The sequence below is a fragment of the Macrobrachium rosenbergii genome, chromosome 3 (assembly GCF_040412425.1).
Source record: "Macrobrachium rosenbergii isolate ZJJX-2024 chromosome 3, ASM4041242v1, whole genome shotgun sequence".
Lineage (NCBI taxonomy): Eukaryota > Metazoa > Arthropoda > Malacostraca > Decapoda > Palaemonidae > Macrobrachium > Macrobrachium rosenbergii.
In genome coordinates, this window is record NC_089743.1 from 12,751,198 (window position 1) to 12,776,197 (window position 25,000).

Sequence of the window (25,000 nt, forward strand, 5' to 3'; positions counted from 1 at the left end):
CAATTCAATTGCTGGCAATGCATGTTAAGTATAAATCAATAAACAAAAATATCAACCTGGGTATCAAGAATGATCTCAGGTGAAAATTTATTAAGATACTATGGAAAAAAGGGAGCATAATTATAAAATCGGTGAGGATGATACAGCACCCAAATATGTCGTAACCTGCCATAATGCTATGGAATAATCTTGTTATTAGCAATACAAAATGAACGACGGCCTCGGTAGCAGAAGTTATATAAGAATGATCGCTAAAAATAATAATAGTACTGAATATCCCAATATTTATACTTCTGGAAAGTGATTTATGAGATTCTTATAAATTTCTCATATTGTCGAGACACTTGATTTGCTATTCAAAAATCACTTTTCCATACTAAATCAGCAGACCTCCATATAAAATGTTTTACCACAACTTTAACAAACAAAACAGCCACTCTAGTGGGGACACCGAAGCGTTATATCCTTCGGAAAAATTCTAATTTGGGGAGCTATATTATTAAGCCAGTTTTAATGATATCAGCTTTTTGAAAATATTTATTGGGAACAAAGCAATCTGTTGGAAAATGCAATATTAATAGTCTGATTGCAAATAAGACTTGGAAAATAAATTTTAACCTTAAATGAAAAAAAAAACTACCATAAGAAAATAAATTATTAGAAAAAAACCTTTTCCCCTACGAAAAAACAGCTTTTACTTTCAAATTGAACACTGCTTTCAACTAGAGAACACGAACGGAAAAGCAACATTCTTCCAAAGACAGTAGCCAAACAAAATGCTCGAATTATAAACATAACGAAAAACAGTGAATTAAAACCGCATCAGCAGATTCCAGCATAGCACAAAATGAGTATTCTCTGCAGCTGGTATTCAAAAGGTTACTTTAATTGAAATATTCTCTGTTTAGGGTCAATAAAGTCCCGCTGCCCGAGGGCATGTACCCCAGAAGGAACCGCTGGGCAGTTTTCCAAAGAGGCTGAGCAGCGTTTCTTGAAGGTTAGCTCTGAACTGCAATAAACAAATATTCATCCATTCTTTCAATGAAAATCAACTGTACAGCAATGCTTTTAACGATTCGCTTTTCCATACTTTTTGTATATAATATATAATAATAATAATAATAATAATAATAATAATAATATATATAATAATATATATGTGTGTGTGTTTAAGTTTTCTTCTGAAGATGGAAAGAGAACCCACAAGTGTGTGTGTGTGTGTGTTTGTGTGTGTGTGTGTATTACTTGAATCTCGCGCCTCATGTACTTTTTCATTGTAAATCAACTGGTATTTCAACCAGCAATGCTTTTAACGATTCACTTTTCCATTAACTGTTTTGTAACTCTAAAAGCGCAGGCCATGTTCTTGGTAATAATAATAATAATAATAATAATCAAGACCTTCGTTATCTTTTACGTGACTAACACAGTTTCCATTGAAGACTAACAACCCTAGACCTGAGTCAATATCCAGAATCCATGACCTCACCTTACAAAAACCTAAACGTCATCACAAGCAAGATAACTGCCAGGGGTCTACCTTATTCGCACTCTCAGGCATACGAATCTTGCTCCAGTACTTCTGACAACTTGATATTTCAAAGTTTCCCTTCTTAAACCATTTAACACTTTTGAACAAACTATTTTGCTTACAGTATCAAGCCACCAAAAAGAATTCTGAGCCATCTTTTCCCCAAAGCTAACCTTCAGACAGTTTGTCATAAGTCTGTTTTTTTTTTTTTTTTACCCTTTCAAACCTAATTACAGACAATTTAATCTCCCGACAATTCTCTATAACGTCAACATTTTTTTCAGTAACACTGACACTTCTAGTACCACCAACAAGGTTTAAGAACGGCTAATGAAACGCAGATACAAATAAAAAAAACATAAATTTCGAGGAAACTCAGAGGCATCGGAAGTTTAAAATGACCCACCCGAAATTAATCATCCGTACAGCATGGTAACAATGCCTCTAAAATGTGGCAGAGAAAAAGATGCCTTCCTCTTCAACTACCCCCAAACAACTGTATTTCCTTATTTAGCCGACCCATTCGGATCTCACCAAAATTTGTTTCCAACTCGTTACATATCCAACTTGTGCAACCAGTCCAACAATGCGTACAAAGGTAAAGTTAAGTATGCCTTAGTTTAACCAGACCACTGTGCTGATTAACAGCTCTCCTAGGGCTGGCCCGAAGGATTAGATTTATTTTACGTGGCTAAGAACCAACTGGTTACCTAGCAACGGGACCTACAGCTTATTGTGGAATCAGAACCACATTATACCGAGAAATGAATTTCTATCACCAGAAATAAATTCCTCTAATTCTTCATTGGCCGGCCGGCCGGAGACGCGAACTCGGGCCTAGCAGAGTGCTAGCCGAGAACTCTACCGACTCTCCCAACGAGGAACTACAATACGAACAATTTCCCTGCATTACATGACAAACGCTAAATCAATAATAAAACACACCAGCATTTTTCTATTCAACTTCGACTCACCTCTTTCCCTGTGAAAACAATTCTCCGAACTACAGACAAAATCTTTGATGAGCGCCCGACTCGTACTACGGTTTGCAATAACTTAAATGATTTTGCGGAGAAACTGAATCCACCCTGTCACCAACACGCGGGGAGGACAGATAAATTTAGCGCAATCGTAGATTTCAAACTATTTTTAAAAAGCTGGCGAGAGATTAGGAAAACTAAAGTGAATAATTCATTATTTGCTTGTTTTAACCGCGTGCTACTGTCGCCCCATTCTATAAAAAATAATACAAGAGTATACCGAGAACCACAGTCTGTTAAAACACATTACATTCATTCCCATTTAAAACAACAAAGAGCTATCTGATCGCTGAAGTTCTAAAATCATAATTATTATATTACGTCACCAAATGTACTTCACGGAGAAAGAGGGGTTTTTATCGTAAACAACCAAGTTTATTTGACAGATATGGCTTCTCGGCTTCACTTCCTTCAACATACAGTGATGTACGGAAAATTGCTCTTTACGTTTTAAAAACAGTGATATATGAAATCGACGGAACATTACTCTTCCTATGTTTTAAACCGTTGATTAAAATCTCTCTTCATCTGTATGGAACTGAAAAGGTAAGGACCAAGAAAGTCTCTCTTCGCCTGTTTCAAACTTTGCTGATATTTGGAAATCACTTAGTCACCTGCTTTAAAACATAGTGACGTTTGAATAAAGCATAAAAAAACCTCTTCACATATTTTAAAATACGGTGAATTTTACAATAAAGTGATGTACGAAATCAGTGATATTTTATAATCACGATGTTTATGATACTTTATATTTATGGTGTATATTAACCTTTTCGTTAATACAACGAACGCAAAATAACGTTGGAAAACAACTAAAAAACAAGTCACTTCATTTAACAGACCATTTACTAGATCATAGCGTCATATAACTTACCAAAACGGAATGTCTAAAAAACTCCATTGCAATTTCTTTATATAATTATAATAATAAAAGAAAAGCAGACCTGGCAGTACACTAAGACAACTGCGAACGTGACGAAAACGTTTGTAGGATTCCACGAGACCTAATTATATGCAAACAGACTTTAACTGCAATTAGTTCAGCATTTTCAAGTTCTGAAATCACATGACATAAAAAAAAAGAGGCATTAAAACCTAACATCCATAGAACATCTTGAATTCGCGGAAAATACTGACAAAGACGCCAAGAGAGCGAAACTAATACACAGCAACTTGAAAGACAATAATAATCATCCCTTGTCAAAATCCCATTACTGGAATGAAAATAAGAAAAATATATTGTCCTTGTAAATCGCTCGCTCAAATGTGCCTCGATAAAAAGGCCCATAACTCTACTGCCCAGAATCTGGTACGATAATAGCAAATCCTTCAGTAGTAATATATGTTTATCATTGAGTGAAGTGTCACTCGACGGTCGAGCACAAAGGACCAGATTTATTAAATATGTAAATGGATAAATGAGCGCCGTTCCAATATTCAGGGGAGTAAAACTATTATCCCCAGATATTAAACTTAGCGTATCCAAGGCAATAGTACTTACTGAATTGGAATGTCATTGTCTACAATATGAAACATTAAGGAAATAGTTTACATTCAAGATTGGGAATAAACACTGTAATGTCCATATGTGTAGATAATTAAATATAGCGGTATTCATTCATACATAATGTAAATACATACATAGTTAAATAAATGCAAACAGTTTAGATACGAGTAAACAGGTATAATGTATAATGTAACTGAAAAGAAACTCGAATGCATTACTTTAATACAGCTGACTTTCACCTCCAATAAGGGTATCTACGTTGATCTTGAAATTATTTGCACGTACCAAAGAATACAATAGGGGATATCAGGTAATCCATTTTATATATAATGCAATAAGTCAGCAGACTGTCCTCCTCGTCAAGATCAGATTAGCAGAGAGCTGATGCATGCCTGGGTGTTTAAAATCCTCTCCTTCGTTACTGTTCAAACTATAACCTGACACACAAACACACACACGTACATACATACATACATGCACACGTTATATATATATACACACACACACACACACACATATATATATATATATATATATATATATATATATAAAATGTGCATGTATGTATGTATGTTCGTGTGTGTGTGCGTGTCAGGTTATAGTTTGAACAGTAGAAAGGAGAGGATTTTAATTACCATATATATATATATATATATATATATATATATATATATATATATATATATATATATATATATATATATATATATATATATATATATATATATATACATACATACATATGTATTTATATATACACATACATATATAAACAATATATATATATATATATATATATATATATATATATATATATATATATATATATATATATATAAATACTACATATACATAAGGATATGGTCTAAACAATAACAGAGAGTAACATTTTAACCCCAAAGTCATTTTCAAAATCTATGATCGAGAATTAGAGAGCGTAATAAAAGTGAAATGATTGATCCTAGCAAAAAGAAAAAGAGAGATTAGGCCTGACTTGATTAATCTACACGAAAACTCTTGATTAATCTACGCGAAGATTAATCTTAATCTGAAGACCATGCTGTTCATTGTCTGAATACCACCCCTAATTATTAATTGTCCAGCCTGCCCGCAAACACTTGTCATATAATCGAGCACTCTTTCTGTTTCTGTGCACGACTGAGAGAGAGAGAGAGAGAGAGAGAGAGAGAGAGAGAGAGAGAGAGAGAGAGAGAGAGAGAGAGCCGCACACTTTGTACGTGGTTTAAATGTTTTTTAAGCTTAACCACCTCTTGTGTGCGAGTTCTACGATCGATTTTTATTTGATGTCAAAGCTTTCAGGTTCTAGAAAGGATTTGTATATTCTCAGTCAACTTAAGAGAATAAAAATGTTTTCCACGTAAATTTCTCATAAAAAGGTATGAATGATGGCAAAATGCGCTTTTGTCAGTCTAAACATTCCATACTCTATCAATGCCATTAAATGACTGCTATCGGTATTATTATTATTATTAAAGTAGTTTAACCAGATCACTGAGCTGACTTTCAGCTCTCATAGGGCTGGCCGCTGCTATCGGTAGAGACCTATAACCCCTAGATAAGCAGAAGAAAAGACGGAAAAAAACATTATTTAGCCAGGGTGTTCATTTTTAATAGTAACTTTTTTTCTATAACTTTTAATTTCACTTCATGCTCAAAACCCCTGGCTAAAAGAAATCAACGCACCAATTAATGCAATTTCGATTACATTACAACGAACAGTTTACAATTGTGCCAGAAAGGTGGCGAAGTTAAAAGGGAAAGTATTTTCCCTTTTTTTAGATGAGATTTACAAACTGCATCTAATAGTCCATTATTAACTGCACCCTTCGAGAAAGAAACAAAGAAGGAAAGGGCCCGTTGGAATGTAAGGACAACCCAGCAGAGTCCGAGTAATCAAAAATTACAAATAGGTCGTACTCCACGACTTCAGTCGAATACTGAAAAGCCGTTGGTTGTTAAAGCAGAACCTTCAACAATTAGCTGGACTGTGGTTGAGGGTAAATGTTTATTTTTTGGATTTTGCAGATGATGTTTTAGAGCAACACATAATACAATACACTTCATGTTAAAAGGACAAATGGAATTTCCGCGTGGTAAGAGTGAGGTGCAGGTTTTCATATAGTGGAATAAATCTAATTTCCACCTACCTTCAATGACCGCATAAATAACAAGAAACTTACAGGAAGCGTTTCTTTTTAACGGTCTAAGAGGCTAATAGATTCAATGGAAAGCATCTGATCAAAGAAATAAGATACAGAAATATGAGGACGCATATGAAGTAAGTTCTTAATCAAACCAAGTCTCGGATTCGTTATAAAATTACATCTCTACTCCCACTTTTTAATTCAAAGACCGTTGAGGTAAATCGCAATACCATTACATAATGACCAAGCCGTACTTTACTAGTCGGGTTAATGATATCGGATGCATGCATTACCTGCACCCTGTTTGATATGCGTCCCTGATACCTCCGTATACCCATGCAGATACCCAGCGCATCACAAGCGCAGGAGGTGAATTAAGTCTTGGTCTTCAGAGAATTACCCCCAGATGGAAAATATGTGCACATGAGCGTTCGCAAACATACTACTATATGCGATATATGTAAGGATTCACGTACACGTCCCGTTTGCTCAAATATTTTTCTAGGTTCTTCAGACAAGATTATGTGGAACTGGTAATACCCCTAAGTGAAAAGTTTAAACAATCTGCTATGATCAAGTCATTGAATATCTTCCCTCTGATTTTCATTCGTTAATCAAGCCAAGCCATTCTGAGTACTTTATAGATGTTTTCTTGAGAGTCATGGCGACCTTGCTGTTCACAGAAAATTTTTCATCATTTGAAATTAGCAATGATACGTACGGGTACTCAATTTACTTAAAGTCTATTTGAGGCAAGGATATGAAATGATATTCTGTACTCCGGAACCTTCTTATCTCGTACATAAACATCAGACCAGCTTCTAAAAGACGTGCAACCACCTTCAGTCTTAGGCCTTGAGAAACCTCAACATGGCTGATTTCTACATAAAAGATGTGTTACCAAAAAAAATCGCCTATTAATATTCATCAGTAAGCAGCAGGGTAAACTTATCTGACTATTGATTCCAAACCATGGTCAAAACAGATGGCGAATGATATGAAAAATATTGCCCTTCTAGTTGAATTTAAATAAAATTCAATCTATACCAATGAACATATTTCCTTTGAATGAGGTAGCAGAGGAACATATCAAATATTTAATGCTGCCAAAGATAATATCCACTAAAAAATGTTTGTACTGGGCAGCGAAGTGTATTTGGCAAACAATGAAAATGAACGTGTGGTATAAGTAACTGACAAAAAACGTCATAAATCTACATAAACAAAAACAACACGTACATTGGTTAACATATAAAAATTGTATAATGAAAAAAAAATAAACATATGAATCAATACATATCATGCATGAATAAAATATTCACGTGTTTGAAAGGACAAAGTTGCACTCAAATAAACGAGCAATTCATAATAACTAACAATTACTGCAACTAAACTCCTAAACAATTTCGATGAAAATTGATTTACCAAATGACATAATGACCCACATTTCGGGTGAAGCAGAATTATTTGCGAGTCTATAAACCAGCAGCCTGCCTCTAAAACAGCAGCATGCAATCGTGTATGTAGTTACTGAGCGTTTTATTATGTCGAGGGGCTTCCAAGTGCCAGGAAATATAAAGCTTTGGTTTATCAACGTATATCTGATTAAGAAGAACTAGCCGTGAAATGAAGACATAATCGCACGCAGGACGTCAGAATGACTTTAGACAATTCCAAGAAAAAGGGCGAGGGAGTTTCATTCTGATCTCTCTCGACAGTTCGCTATATTATTGCTTATATAAAAGTGTCATGCGACATGCACCAAAATTATTTCTTTCAAATTTGACGCATATGAACGCGTATGATAAATGAATTAGTCTGCGGTAGAACTCATGTTTTGGATTAGATCTATGCATACGAAAGTAATCAATTTATTCATATTACAACAACCAAAATCAACAGGTATTTCACTCATAGTTTCAAGTTTATAAAAGCTTACAATTTCTTTATGTTTTAAATTTACTCACAAAAGATCAAAAGTCGCGAAGACTACAACAGCACTTACGTATAGAGAATTTTAATCACCAATTAGAATACAAGTCCATTATTTGTGCAAGGAAATAGCTAACAAAGACTAAATGTGTCGCCGTCTTTCAGCTCTCTCTCTCTCTCTCTCTCTCTCTCTCTCTCTCTCTCTCTCTCTCTCTCTAAACATCATAGCGGAATGCCTACATTAATTTAAACTTATAACAAGAAAGAGACGGACAGAAAAACCCCAGAACAACCATCAATACCACAAAGGAAAACATGCAAACCAGAAACAATCATGTCAAAATAAGAAAAATCTTCAGGCAGCAAAGTTCAAATGTCTTCATTAGCAAAAGGGTCAGAGGGATTCAACAACCCAATTGGACCATTAGGAACCATTAGGCGGTCTAAAAGAGGCACGCCATAGACCATTCCGACACCACTGAAGAGAATTACAGTTGCTCGCCGCGTCATTGCAAAGCATTCTGCCTTGGTGAAACTAAATGAAGAGAAAACAGCAGAAGAGACTCATCGATGGACAGAAATCGCTCACCTTTAACGACTATGCAATTAAAATCTCATACATCCCCCCGTAAGGAAGGTGGTAATGCTTACAGTGCAGCATCCCTTCGGCACCTAGCTGCAGCCACTTTCATTCCCTTAACTGTGCCTCCGTTCATATTCTCTTTCTTCCATCTTACTTTCCACCTCTCCTAACAATTGGACGTTTCATAACGTGCAACAGCCCGAGATTTTCCTCTTGTTAGACCTTTGAAAAATTCTTTTTCTGTCAATTTCCGTTTCAGTACTGAATCCCTCAACCAATTGGTTCCCAGCCACTTGTCCTTTTGGGCCAAATTTAATCACGTTCCATAAACACTATATGGAAACGAAGTCAAGGTGCTTCAGTCTCTAATAAAAAATACTGTCAATTTAATTAAGACTGAATGAGCACATGAATCCCAGGCTTGTCCTTTTGCCCAGCAAACACAAACACATATGTATATCTCTAATAAGGGAATAGTGTTACTTAAAAAAGGACATTAATGGGGAAAGTGTCAGAAAAAACACATTAATGCCCAGGAAATGCCAAAGTACGCACAAAATAGTGGTGAATGGTGCTGATGTTTGTATGAGTTTTCGGCATACAACTGATGAGCTTTGTATGTATGTGCAAAAAGTTATTAAATTTATGTGAGTCTCCTGCTCAGGAGATTCATATTATTTTTCAAGTGGTGAATATATATATATATATATATATATATATATATATATATATATATATGTGTGTGTGTGTGTGTGTGTGTGTGTATACATATATAATCAGTGGACAGCGAGCCTGTCTAGCTGAATCCTAATTGGGTAAAATATGTACTATGTCACTGTATGGCTTTCTAACTGTTAAAATGAATTACACTGTACGCAGTATGTAGAATTAGTTGTAACCTGAATATGCGCTGATATTCAACCATAAAATTACAATATACAGTATATATATATATATATACATATACAGTATATATATATATATATATATATATATATATATATATATATATATATATATATATATATATATATATATATATATATATATATATATATATATACAATTATATATATATAAAATGAATTTTTTTTATGATTTACGACAATGCGACTATAAAGTCAAGCACTTGGGCAGCTTCAAAATTTTCGTCACTTATGCACGCGTAACTATTTTAATATTCACAAATATTAAACCGCAAATACCGTTTAGTGCTGAATTCACTATGCCTTGGAAATAACTTACACCCAAGGGGAAATTAGCTGATAAATGTATCTGCCCCGGTCAGGATTCGAAACTGTGCGTTTGGTGTAGATACAACGATACACAGTACACTTGATTTCCCCTGGAAGATGGTTCCAGAAATTGTTAGTCTTCCATTTTTTCAGGAAGCCATCTGGACGAGGTTATTATACCTGTGCCAAACCTTTATGGTGGTTTTCTCAAATTTGCGGCGTTGCCTCTCTAAAATTTTCCATATCATAGTATATGCTATAGGATTTCACTACTGGTCTCAAAATGGAAGGATATTAAGTTCAAATGTTCCTGCTGCAGTAAGCATTACTACTCTCCAGTGATACTGAAGGTAATATTTTCTTGTAACTGTGGCAGAAACTTTCTGCCTAGCGCTACTTGTGTTTAATCCTGTCAGTCAGTAAGTGACCCGAGGTCAAGGACCGTCACACATCTCATTCATCCACGTGGTCACCTCCCAGCCTAAATAAACTGTCCTTAGAGAGCTGAGATATTTAACAAAAGAATCGCGGACCATTACTGGATGTATACAGTTATTAACTGTAATATTGTTTGTATGTTTGTAAGTGTATTATCATATGTTTCTAAATAAACAAACTTTGAATGAATACTGGGCAAAGTTAACGAAAAAATCTTTCTCTCTCTCTCTCTCTCTCTCTCTCTCTCTCTCTCTCTCTCTCTCTCTCTCTCTCTCTGCCCTAAAGTGAAGTAATACAGCAATATGCTGGATTGGGAAAGAAAGAATTTAAAGTTAGATAATGAACTGCACAAGAACAACAAATAACGTAGAACACGACAAAATGGCTTTTGATAATTTTCTATAATTTAGGAATAACAGAGAAAAACCAAGAATATGAAACAAAGTATATTTGAGGACTAATGTAAAACTCGTTAACCAAAAAAGTATTAGCACATACGCACACAGTGGGTCTGTGTGTTCATAATTGTTTTAAAAATGTACTGTATAAGTAACATATCTGCAGAAGACAAATAAAACATTCAGATTTTGTTGTTGTCAGTCGCGTGGACTATAAATGGTGTGACTTTCCTCAAAAGATTAAAGAGATGAGCTAATTTAAGAAAACAGTCTTATGTCCTTCCTTAACCCGTCTGAAAATATATACAGTACATGCAGTTTATATATACAATAACTAAAAAATCATCTCTCGGTTCTGGTATTCACTGATTTTTTTATACTTAACGAAATCTAAAGCAACATCGCTTTGAAATCCTGACAAATATAATTATTATTATGCTCTTCTGGGAATGATTCATCTTTACTTAAGAACCAAGCTGATACAGCCCTAGTCCAACACGTACCCAAATCTGCAATTTAAAGAAACTAGTAAATCACAACTGGACAATAAGACCATTAAATAACCGATTAACTGTGGAGACTGAGGTTTCATTATGTGCATAAATACATAAAAGGAGCGACCTGTATTCAAAATCACATAAACATTCTGCAAACCTTTAGTGAAACTTTTCCTTAGCTCTTAAAAAGGTGAGATATTACGAAATCAAACATCTTTCGTGATTCCATCCAAGCAACTAATGACAAGAATCAGAATATTAGTTACTGCTATATTTCTCCTGATGCAGAAAAGAGAATACTGTGTCATACTTTGCCCACAGAATTCGGCTATATTTCTCTCTGTGTTCCCAGGAACCTCGTTATTATAATAATATTAGCGTGTCAATATACCATTTCCTGCTCTCCGTGTTCGTATTCACTTTTTCTTTGCATGGGAATGCAGGTCAGCTTTTAGCTTCTCATTCCTTTTCTCCTGCATTGGCTAAAATATTACTCTAATTCATAACAATTTATCTGGGCAAGTAAGTTACAGCTAAACCACTGGGAGAGAGAATTAACAAATCTCGTAACATAGTTTACACTAGACAGATTGTGAGCTTCATATTGTAAGTGCCCTCCTTGCCCAAATATACTCATAAGCCTGAATAAATCTTTTTGTATTAAAACAAAGTGCAAACCGCCTGTAACAACAGTCTATGGGTGATACACTTGATGTATAGATTTGCCGTCGTACAGCAGGGACAAGCCTCTCGCCACCGGCCCCTATTTAAGTATGCAAAATGAACGTGCCTTAGTTCGAGCTTCTAAGCAGTACGTCAAAAATCATTAAGACAAGGACTTGCCTTCTTGACCTTCTCTTATATCACCGCCATCTTTGACAATATTGGTACATCAGCGAATTAATAAAACCCAGAAGATCATCAAGACGCTCGAGTTATAATAACGTCGAGTTCAGAAGAACAAAAAAAAAAAACAAACCTAATCTTCGCATGATAAAGACAGCCACGCGCGCTTCACCCTCAGTAAGTATGTGCTAGAACCATTTCTCCAGTCGTAAGATATTCAAAGAAATTTAATCTTCTCTTCTGGAAAGATTATCATCCAACAGTTGGGCAAGACTATCATGCAAGCGCATATACGTAGAAGATAGGTTCGGTGACCGGTAACTTAGAAATTACAGTAAAAATAAAAAATAAAAATTTAAAAAAACGAGACGGAGACGGGCGGGGAGAAAAAGTATAGTTGGAAATTACAGAAACAAAACATAAAAATAAAATCAAATAAAATAAAAAGCCGTTACGTGCCCAGCTTAAAATATTTCCTTTTTTATCCACTGAAATGAAAACTAGCGAATCCAAAAACAAAAATATGTAGATCAAGGGCAACGCCCTTATGCGGGTACGAGTGTACTTATTGAGATCACAGATTATCCACATTACCTCTGACTACTACTACCGCAACCACTAACTGCCATTTGTTTTGACTATTAATACTTTATGTATACAGTACCCTTTGGGAAGATTACATATTCAGGAACCTCTAGCATACGAGTATTTAGCATTTACAGAGGCACATTCATAAATTACATTTTCATTTCTCTCTGTCAATCTACCAGTCCGTCTCTCTCTCTCTCTCTCTCTCTCTCTCTCTCTCTCTCTCTCTCTCTCTCTCTCTCTCTCGGTACTGCCCAGCGGTTAAATCCCTCATATGCAATAAACACACGTGAGTATTATAACATATATACATTTGTACTTGAACTTAACTTCTCTCTCTCTCTCTCTCTCTCTCTCTCTCTCTCTCTCTCTCTCTCTCTACTGCCCAGCGGTTAAATCCCTCTTATGCAATAAACACGTGAGTATTATAACACATATACATTTATACTTGAACTTAACTTCTCTCTCTCTCTCTCTCTCTCTCTCTCTCTCTCTCTCTCTCTCTCTCCTAGCCTCAAAACCCTTATTCTCATTCATCTATTCGTTCGGCTACTTTTTTACCTGGCTTTCAGGTCTGAGTGGTTAACACTTACGATTCAGACCACGTTTCTATCCCTAACTAATTTTCATTACCACAGACCCGTTAGCAATATTAATACGTTCGTATTTCACTTGGGCTTATTAAATATTTTTTAACCCTCTCTCCCCCCCCATCCTGGTTTTTTTTATATACTGTGTATGAAATAATGGAAACACACCCCACATGTGTATATGTATACATACAGATATAGTATGTATACACTATATATATATATATATATATATATATATATATATATATATATGTGTATATATATACATATATACTGTATATATACATACATACATATATATATATATATATATATATATATATATATATATGATATATATACATGTATCACTCACATATGTACAGTAAATATATAATATATATATACATTATATATATATATATATATATATATATAAAATATATATATATATAATACTGTATACGTGTAAGTGTATATTTGAATGGCAAAACATCTGACAGTGCGTTCTGATGTGTACATATACAAGCATAAACCTGTTCTTATAAACTATTAAACAAATTGCACTAAGTAAAACATATTTCGAAAAACAAATATCTCGAATACTGTCTAGTTTTTATGTATGATATAATAATTTGGGAGAGAGAGCCACTTGCTAACTGAAAAAGAGAGAGAGAGAGAGAGGAGAGAAAAGAGAGAGAGAGAGAGAGAGAGAGAGGATATGACACCAAAAGAAAGATTCAAGTACGGACATAAAAGAGAGAGAGAGAGAGAGAGAGAGAGAGAGAGAGAGAGAGAGAGAGAGAGAGAGAGAGAGAGAGAGAGAGAGAGAGCCACGAAGTAGTGCCCTCATTTGCACGATTGATAAAATCATCAACGTGATAAATGAAAGAGAAGCACTAATTACGAGTCGCTCATTAACATCGAATTTTCATTACCTTGATATCATTAGAATTTCAAAATGCGGAAGACAAAGCGAAGATGAAGAAAGTTTAGATATATTCTCGATATAATACCACATTAAATGCATAACCGACACACTTGTCACAATCTAACCGAATAAAAATGAGTAACATTACTGCTAATAGTGATTTATTTACATAATTTTCTCCAAGCACGGTACTAATCCCGTCCAGTAATGACGGTTATCTGCACGGAACGATAAACTGCTCTAAGAGAGAAGAGCAATTATCAATTTTTGAAGGGAGGCAAATACTAGCAAAAATATCCCGACTTTCACAGGAGACATCATCTTCAACAGGAACATAACATAATGAAAAAAGTAAAAAATGCGCCGAAGTTTCTACGGCGCAATTGAGTTTTCTTTAGAGCGTATAATGTATGAAACTCTCAGCAGCGGCCCATGAAACTCTCAGCCACAGCCCGGTGGTGGCCTGTGTTGTTGGCACATATAGTTGTGCCAGACGCACGATTATGGCTAACTTTAACCTTAAATCAAACAAAAAACCAATGAGACTAGAGTGCTGCAATTTGGTATGTTTGATGACTGGAAGGCGGATGATCAACATACCAACTTGCAGCCCTCTTGCCTCAGTAGTTTTTAAGATCTGAGGGCGGACAGAAAAAGTGCGGACAGACAGACACAGTCATCTCAACAGTTTCCTTTCATAGCAAACTAAAAAGCCTAAAAATGTAATTACAGTCATCATGATGAGCACATTTCAGGAAAACATAAAACTGTAACCTCATGTTATCAAAACTGGGTAAAAATGGAATGAGTGACGCCGGTTGGACCATAAAAGTCCACTTCCCTTTGAGCCCCATAGAAAAGGGGCCACCAGAGAAGAGAGTGGAAGCCGCCTTGTGCACACCCCCCCCAGCCCCCGTCCAGCCCCACATCTGTATCGGCATTCAAAGGTCATTTCGTGCAAACACGTAACAACTGACAATTAAGGTTGCCCAATAAAAGGTTTATAGCAATACCAATGCTGCCATGAAATTGATTCCACAAGATGATGAGGCAGAAGATTCGATGTCCGATGACCACCCACCTGGGAAGGAAATAACACTATGTCAAAGACATAAAAATTAAAGTTGAAGAAAATGGAAAAGAAATAATAAGTGAAAGAGCACGTAGATGATTCATTTACGATAAGACCCAAAAAGGCACAGGTTCAAATCCATGTGAAAGTAAGAGATTATTCTCAAAGTATAGGGAATTCGATATTAATGCATCATTTGTGGTTTCATATTTGAAAATATGAAAATTTCTTACGTATAATTAATTCAGTATATATATAATAAATATATATATACTGCATATATATTACATATATATATTGTATATACATATATATATATATATATATATATATATATATATATATATATATATATATATATATATATGTATATATATATTTATAATATACATATGTATGTGTACACACACACACACACACACACACACATTATATATATATATATATATATATATATATATATATATATATATATATATATATATATATATATATATATATATATATATATATATATATATATATAAACCTGGTAGGGTCTTTGCAGGAGCAGTTCCCTTCACAGATTTTAAGCTACGAATTTGTGATTAGGTTGTAAGATCCACGCCATTCCCCAAAACGATGGTCTCTTGGGGATTAGTCAAGGAAGAGAGAGTGTGAAGCAACTCTCTATTTTGAAACAGCTGAGCGAGAAGTTTGAGTAACTTAAAGAGGAAAAACTTTTATGCTGTGTACTTGCATCTCAAAATAAATAGCCCCTAATAGATCTGAGACAGGTGGAATGTGCTGAAGATGAATGGTTTTAAAGGTAACTTATTGTGAACAATTAAAAGTTTTTAAGATGAAAGTGAACATTGCGTTCGGATGTGTAAAAGTGAGAGGAATTGGTTAGGTGTAAAGAGTGTTCAAGGCACGAGTGTGTTTTTTCTCCACGGCTGGTAAATGATTTAATGGAAGGAATAATGACAGCGTCAGAGAAAGGATAGTAATATAGGAAACCCGAACTTCTGCTCGCAGAATATACAGCAGTAGGTAGTAGTGACATCGAGATGCATTGACTAATAAAATATTTAGCATGTTGGCAAGAATAATCTTATGGGAGTAAATGGAAGTTAGAAGGATGGAGGAAAGGAATGAACGTTATAGCAGATGGAAAAATGAGGTGGTTGAATAATAAAAGATATCTGAGAGTGAATGTAAGGGATGAGAGCATACTGAGAGAAGTGAGGAGCCCAGTGAATAGTCATAGCCATGGGATGCAGTAGGTTCCCAGCAAAGGACCTGGAGAAAAGGATTAGTGGCTATGGAAACAAGAATGTGAATATATAAAAGAACTATGGGTTCAACCCTTCATTATGTAGGTGCAGTAAGGATACTAGAAATGAAAAGAAAAAAAGGGCAGATATTGTTGATAAGTTAAGTATATCTTAGTTTAACCAGACCACTGAGCTGATTAACAGCTTTCCATGGCTGGCCGGAAGGATTAGATTTATTTTACGTGGCTGAGAACCAATTGGTTACCTAGCAACGGAACCTACAGCTTATTGTGGAATCCGAACCACATTATGACGAGAAATGACTTTCTATCACCAGAAATAAATTCCTCTAATTCTTCATTGGCCGGTCGGAGAGTCGAACGCTGGGCCAACAGCGTGCTAGCCGAGAGCTCTACCCACCCATCCAATGAAGAACGAGATATTGTTGATAAGTGAAGTGTGCGTAGTATACGTGGAGTACAAAGTGGAAAACACAGATCAGCAGAGGTGGCAAAAGGTGAAATAGTTATTGAACCAGAAGGGCCTGTTGCCCTGTTAGGATGGGAGTGCAGTTAGTATCTGTTCGCTGCATTATATGTAGAAGGGTAGGTGCACTGCTAATGATCCTTCATCATCACCTCCAGTGCTGTGCGACACAAAAGGCCTATGTGGAATTCCACCATTCATGTCTCATTGTTCTAAGCATAGCAAGTCTGGTGCCCACAGAAGCCCAGCTAACACTATCTCATACTATTCCCCCTGGGGTTTTGCTAAGAGCATGCCCAGGCCATCTCCATGTCCATTTCTTCACCATCTGGTGGTATCAGTTCTACCCATCCTAACATCTGACTCCTAATATTCATCTCAAAGCTTTATTCTTAAATCGTAGATAAAGTTTTGTTGTAGAAATATTTTGTTGTCTTACCAAGATTCATGTCCACATAGCAAAACCGATTATACCAAGCTGCAGTTTTACATTCGCATACAATTTCAATCAATCCGATTTCCTGAATCTCATTCGGCCTGCTCATTGTTAGATTTGACTTTTTATTCTCTCACTAAATTCCAACTAAAGGGAAACTGTATCGGATATCATTGTTCTAAACATTTGGAAAATTCAGCTTCATTAATCCGTTCAGCTTTCTGTTTTTCTTGGATTTACTCAGGTCCCATCTCTTTAGATATATGATGCATTGTAAATCTTACGGATCATTTACTAATTAATACATCATCTGCATTTTCGAAGTGTGTCAAGTTTCTGTCGTTGTTCCAACCTACATCTTCTCTTTTGTCTCAAACCACTTATTCATTATAAAACCTATCAAAAGGGAAAATAGCTAAGGTGAAACAACACTTCCTTGGAGCACGCCATGTTTTACTGCAAATTCACTTATCAAGATCCAATCATTATTAATTTTGCGGCTACTTCGTTCATAGATAATTTCAGTTAGCTTTACATATTTAATGAGAATGCCGCAGTGACGCAACATTCTCTATAATATTGATCTGTGGACATTTGTCAAATGTCTTCTCGTAATCAACTACAACTCGTCACAAGAGATCTTTAAATTTCATACACTGCTGCTCTATATGTCTAAACACAAATATTTGATCTGTGTAAATTCTGCCTTTTCTAAAACTGGCTTGTTCATTACTAACCATTTTATATTTTTTTCCCCGCCTACTGAGAATAAAATAATGAACATTTTCATTACAACCGAAGTAATTTACCTAAGCATTTTATAAATTTTTTCCGTCTACTGAGAATAAACACAACTTAACACTTTCATTACAACCGAAGTAACTGCAATACTCTATAATTATCACATGCAGTCAGTTCATCTTTATTTCGTACTTCCGCAATGACTTCCAAAACTCAAATCATCTGGGATTGTTTCCACAGTATGGAACACAGTCTAGCTAATATATAGTATTATAGGTATCATTTCATTTCACTTTCAGCAAAAGTCACATCTGCGGAGATGCCATCAAAGCCTAGCGTTTTCTATCCAAAGTTTCTTTACTACTAATGCCATTGCTTTACAAATACAATCCGGTCTGCTTCAGCTCTTGGTCTTCCCACATATCATTCAAAATATCCCCTCATGCTTCTTCCCATAACTTCATAAAAATGTTGTTCCTCATTGGAAGGGTGATTATCGTCCTCGGCTGGCACTCTGCTGGCCCAGCGTTCGAGTCTCCGACCGGCCAATGAAGAATTAGAGGAATTTATTTCTGGTGATAGAAACTCATTTCTCGCTATAATGTGGTTCGGATTCCACAATATGCTGTAGGTCCCGTTGTTAGGTAACCAATTGGTTCTTAGCCACGTAAAATAAGTCTAACCCTTCGGGCCAGCCCTAGGAAAGCTGTTAATCAGCTCAGTGGTCTGGTTAAACTAAGATATACTTAATTTTTCCTCATTTGGATGGGTGGTTATCGTCCTCGGCTAGCACTCTGCTGGCCCAGTGTTCGAGTCTCCGACCGGCCAATGAAGAATTAGAGGAATTTATTTCTGGTGATGGGAACTCATTTCTCGTCATAAAGTGGTTCGGTTTCCACAAAAAGCTGTAGGTCCCGTTGCTAGGTAACCAATTGGTTCTTAGCCACGTAAAATAAGTCTAATCCTTCAGGCCAGCCCTAGGAGAGTTGTTAATCAGCTCAGTGGTCTGCTTAAACTAAGGTATACTTAACTTTTTTTGTATAAAAATGTTCCGCCCAGCGTTTTCTTTCTTAGGGTGATGATATTATTGACCCAATCTTCCTTTTGACAGCTGTGTCCCTCTTTTGCTTCTCACCTGTTAACAATCCTTTGCGCTACCCAAACACCAATGCTACTTCCTGAAGACATGGCTCTGTCAACATCATCAGTCTGTTTGTCTAAGTATTCCGTCTTACCTCTTTTTTTTTTTTTTTTTTTTTTTTTTACCTTCGTTCAACTTCACAATGTAGGCTAAAGTACCTAGCACGTTTTATTTCGAGTTTTCCTTCTTCTAGAAATATGTTTACAAGTACCTGTACCTTTTATTTTTCATCTATTCTTTTTTGCATCCCAACTATCATCTGCTATTTGTGTGTGTGTGTGTATATATATACACATGTATATATATATGCATATATATATACATACAGTATGTGTATGTATATATACATATATATAATGTACGTATGCATATATACAATATATATATATATATATATATATATATATATATATATATATATATATTATTACATGTTATACACACACACACATATATATATATATATATATATATATATATATATATATATATATATATATATATGATTTCCTCAGCTTCGTGTCCCAAAACTAGCTAGTGGGACAGCCCTGCTCTTTATATAATATACGGGTTTATTGCATCGATGAATTCTCAATTTGGCATCTCACTTTCCTTATATGCTTCCTTTTTTCAAGCTGTTCCCGACTTGAGCAAGGCAAGAAAACTATACATCGAATAATTACATTGATTCCAAGGCCAAAGCGCGCTTCCTAACAAAAACAGTCATACAAACGAATTTAGAATGTGCAGTTATCAAACTTATGTTCACCACAGCAGTCTTATGAACACTCCGATTTCCCACTGAGTGTATCACAAGTTTTCAAACAAAAAATTTTGGAGTTGAATGGAATATAAAACTGAGCCCAAGGACCAAGCGCTGGGACCTGAGGTCATTCAGCGCTGAAACGGAAATTGAGAGCAAAAAGGTTCTCAAGGTGAAACAGGGGAAAACCTCGTAGCTGCACCATGAAACCACTATTAGGAATGTGGAAAGATTGAAGAAAGAAAGAGAATATGAACGGAGGTACTATAAAAGGTATAAAATGGGCTACAGCTAAGGGTCGAAGGCACGCTTCATAAACCTTCAGTAATGCCTACAGTGCACCGCGTGAGGTGCACTGACGGCACTACCAAGCCCCCACGAAAAAAAAATAGGTACATAAATTTACGGGAAAGGTAAAACCAAGAGTTACTTATCTTACTTGCCACAAGAAAGCCACATATTCTATTATATTCTCCAAAGCTACTTAATTATTTTTACTCCTCGTCATGGGATATTTTTTGTATGCAGTCTCCTAATGCCGATTAAAGATAACCTTCTCCCTTTTAAAACCAGACGAACTTGGCAACCTAAAGACCAGCTTATCACTTCCCTATAAAGCTACATTAGTCGCCGAAGACCAGACGTAAATCGTGTAAAACTTATGTATCAATTTGCACATGTATGAAAATCTTGAAAATAATATCTAAAGCGTATAAATTAACTTGCCAATGGTACGGCTTTTATTTTCAACGTGATCCTTATTCTTTCTATACCTCAATTCTTTTATCATGCTGTACCCAAACAACAGGAACTAGTATTAAAGTGTTTGTTGCTTGCTATTAAATTTCTATCTGTCTCCAGCATAACTCAATCTTCATATTCATAAATACCTTCTATATCCATGTAATCATAAATCCCATGGCACATAAACCTCTTTATATACACATACATACATACATACATATATATGTGTGCGTAATTTATATATATAAGGCTGGAACTCCTTTAAATCATTTTAAGATTTAGTTAATGGGCAATGTTATTCGCAATTTTCACTTCGCATACGCTACAGGGCAAAAAAAAAAAAAATCCAATTAAAAAAGAAAAGAATGACTCAAGTAATGGCTTCAAGAAAATAAGGCTGGGGGTTCATTTTGAACTCAAGCCTGAATCTTTATATTCCTTCTAACCTGCAACTTTCTTTATTTCTTTAAACGCATTCTACAAACCTCAAGAAATAAGTCTGCAGATCTTCCAGCCAGGATAAGAGAGAAGGGGAATTAAGCCAACACCTCATAGCGAGGAGTCCAGTTAAACCCGAGTCGGCCAAACGAAAAGATCTAGTTTCTTAGAAATTTATATCTCAATCTTGAGTAGCTGCCACAAACTAATGATAGGGTCAGGGAGGACGTTCAGAGTATCACAGGACTTCATTCACTCCCACCTTAAAACACTGCACCCTAACCTTTTGAGTAAATTGTAGTTTGGGTACGTTAGGGCCGAATCCTGAAATTTGCACACAAATATGACGCCCTTAACCCCTCAAACACTTCCAAGAGTCCCGGTGGGACGTCCGACATCAACCCCTGCTTGCAATGCGGACCCAGCTCTCAGGGTAACATTAATTGCTCTCTAATTAAGCTCCGACGGGATCTTCAGACGCGCTACGAACCCCACAATCCCCTTCCCCACTCCGCTATCCCTTACGCTCGCCCCCGCTTCACCCAGCCACACTCGGCTTCTACATGCGTTCGCAAATTCTAATGACCTTTTGAAGAATCCCTTAACCATGACCAACGACCTCCGGGTGGGACTTGTTTCATCTCCAATCCAAATGGGCTTTCTGGTTACGCGCGACATAAAAGTGCCGTAGAAGTATGAAGGGAGGGTTCCCGCACCGCAAGCCGCCTCCCAGATCGGTTTCGGCTCAGGAAGCAGCCAACTGGAAGATGTTTGGCTCAAAGCCAGGACGTCGAAACGAAGATCATCATTCGCCGACGGCAAAAATGAGAGAGAGAGAGAGAGAAACACCATATATATTCAGAGAGAGAGAGAAAAGACAATGGAAATCAAATAGTCTTTGAAAGAGTTGATAAAAATACAATGGAAATCAAATATATATTTATATATATATGATATATATATATATATATATATATAAATATATATATATATATATATATATATATATATATATATATATATATATATATATATATATATATACGTGTATATATGCATATTATATATTTTTCCATTTATGAATTATGAACAACTTTTTGCTATTTCCAACATGAATGCTCGACAGGTAACTAGCAAAAACAGTAAAATATAATGTGTGTGTGGTCCAATATATCAATCTAAAGGAAAAACAACAAAACAGAGACCTACGAATTCAAGTTGCGAATCAGCTACAAATCTTCCTCAAAGATAAAAGATCAGACATTGCAGTAAGTCAGCTCGGAGAAGACCGTAACGAATAGAAAAGGACACCAATGAAGAAATTCAGTGGGAAGTCCATACAGCAACAAAGAGGAAAAAGTCATAATGGATAAGAGAGAGAGAGAGAGAGAGAGAGAGAGAGAGAGAGAGAGAGAGAGAGAGAGAGCTCCAATATCTTGGTGTATCTTTTCCAAAAGAGATGATCAAAATTTTACCACCGACTATCACATCCTCCAGTGGTACAGTCGAAAGCATTCACATGACCTGAGGTGGTTAATCGGTTCAACGAGTAATAGAACAAAAATAGAAATCATAAATTCAAGGAGGAAATAACTACCTAAAACAAAATGCCAGATTTAAGGTTAATTCGTTCCTCCTGCGATTACTTGATTCATAAACCAGGAAAAAAAATATATAAAAGGTATCAGGCATATGAAGAAAATATATGAGCTTAAAATTGGGTTTTAAAAAGCAGATTATTAATTGTTGCAATAATGAACGTCTTGGCAAGACAGCACATGCTAACACTTTTCACGTACGCGAATATGTAATCCGTTTTAATTCATTTCAACGATACTACCTGTGTAAATAAGTATTAAAACAATTTGCCTACAAAAGGATAACTATACAATTTAAACAAGCAAACATACATACACAATATATATATAAATATATATATATATATATATATATATATATATATATATATATATATATATATACATATAAATATATATGTGTGTGCATGCGGGAGCGCTTATATTCATGCACAAACTAAAAAATATAAACACTGACATCAGGACGCATACCCAACGTGTGTGGCAAAGCGAATGACCCATTCAAAACGAAGGCAAAGAGAACAGAATCTTTTATAAGTAATAACGCAAAATGATGAGCCTCCTTTTACAAAAAGATATGCCAAAGATTAAGAAGAAGAAGATTAGAATGCCATGGTAAACATCCCACCACGAAACGCATTAAGTCAAAGGCGGACACAACAGGGAGGACACCGGCAGCTTCATTGAGCGGATCCCCATTAAAACGACACTAAACGCCAGTTATTTTACCCCGAGAAACGCACCCAAAGACGAGTCTCCGGGCAGCCGGGACTTGTTCATCAAAAGGATAATTTTCTCCCGGTGTGTAATTTGGAAGTAAAAACGAGAGAGAGAGAGAGAGAGAGAGAGAGAGAGAGAGAGAGAGAGAGAGAAATGTACCGAGATGAATAAACACAAAGGTAATAATTATCACAAAAGAAAAACTCCAGGAATAGTAATTACGAACATTCGCACACTGGTTCAATCTGATACAGCATCACATAACGATGGAAATTAAGGCTAACGAGAAAAAGCCAGTCATTAACGAAAAAGGCTAATAACGCATAAGAAAAAAAATAATAAGTAAACCACTCCTAAACTATTTCTATTTTCGTTTACTCAACTGCCAAGTTAAAGGTAACCAAGTAAAATTCCAAGCTTCCCCTGACAATTATTTTGGCGATTTTCTAAAGCTTCGTGGGTCAAAGAAGATTACCAGATAGAGATCTTAGCTCCTCCGATATATACAGCAATTTATTGAAAAGCAACAACTGTTAACAGCACTTCCATCGGAGGTTTTTCGGCGAGATAAGCAGCAGTTACCTTCTCATGAACGAAGAGCTACGTTTCCTTCCAAATGAAGTCCTTGATCTCGGATATAATTGCACGAGTATAACAACTTCTTCTTATAACAACTTCTTCTAATAGCACATTGTGATTTCCCACGTTTACAACAGCTTTCTAAGTATAAATTTTTATCCCGTGTATTTATACTAGCTTTCTGTTGATAAAATGTTATTTCTCACGTATTTACAACAGCTTTCTAATGATAAAATGTTATTTCTCACTTACTCAAAATAGCTTTCTAATGATAAAATGTTATTTCTCACGTAATTAGAATAGCTTTCTAATGATAAAATGTTATTTCTCACTTATTCAAAATAGTTTTCTAGTGGCAAAATGTTATTTCTCACGTATTTAAAATAGCTTTCTAATGATAAAATGTTATTTCTCACTTATTCAAAATACCTTTCTAATGATAAAATGTTATTTCTCACGTATTTAGAATAGCTTTCTAATGATAAAATTTTTTTTCTCAATTATTCAAAATACCGTTCTAATGATAAAATGTTATTTCTCACGTATGTAGAATAGCTTTTTAATGATAAAATGTTATTTCTCACTTATTCAAAATACCTTTCTAATGATAAAATGTTATTTCTCACGTATTTAAAATAGCTTTCTAATGATAAAATGTTATTTCTCACGTATTTAGAATGGCTTTCTAATGATAAAATGTTATTCCTCACTTATTCAAAATAGCTTTCTAATGATAAAATGTTACTTCTCACATATTTAAAAT

At 35.4% G+C, this 25,000-nt stretch overlaps 1 protein-coding gene across 4 annotated transcripts in view; it reads right to left on the reverse strand.

Moving 5' to 3' along the window:
- Nucleotides 1–25,000, reverse strand: part of LOC136852684 (latrophilin Cirl-like) — a 1,484,851-nt gene that overhangs the window by 1,268,581 nt on the left and 191,270 nt on the right. The window lies entirely within an intron of this gene.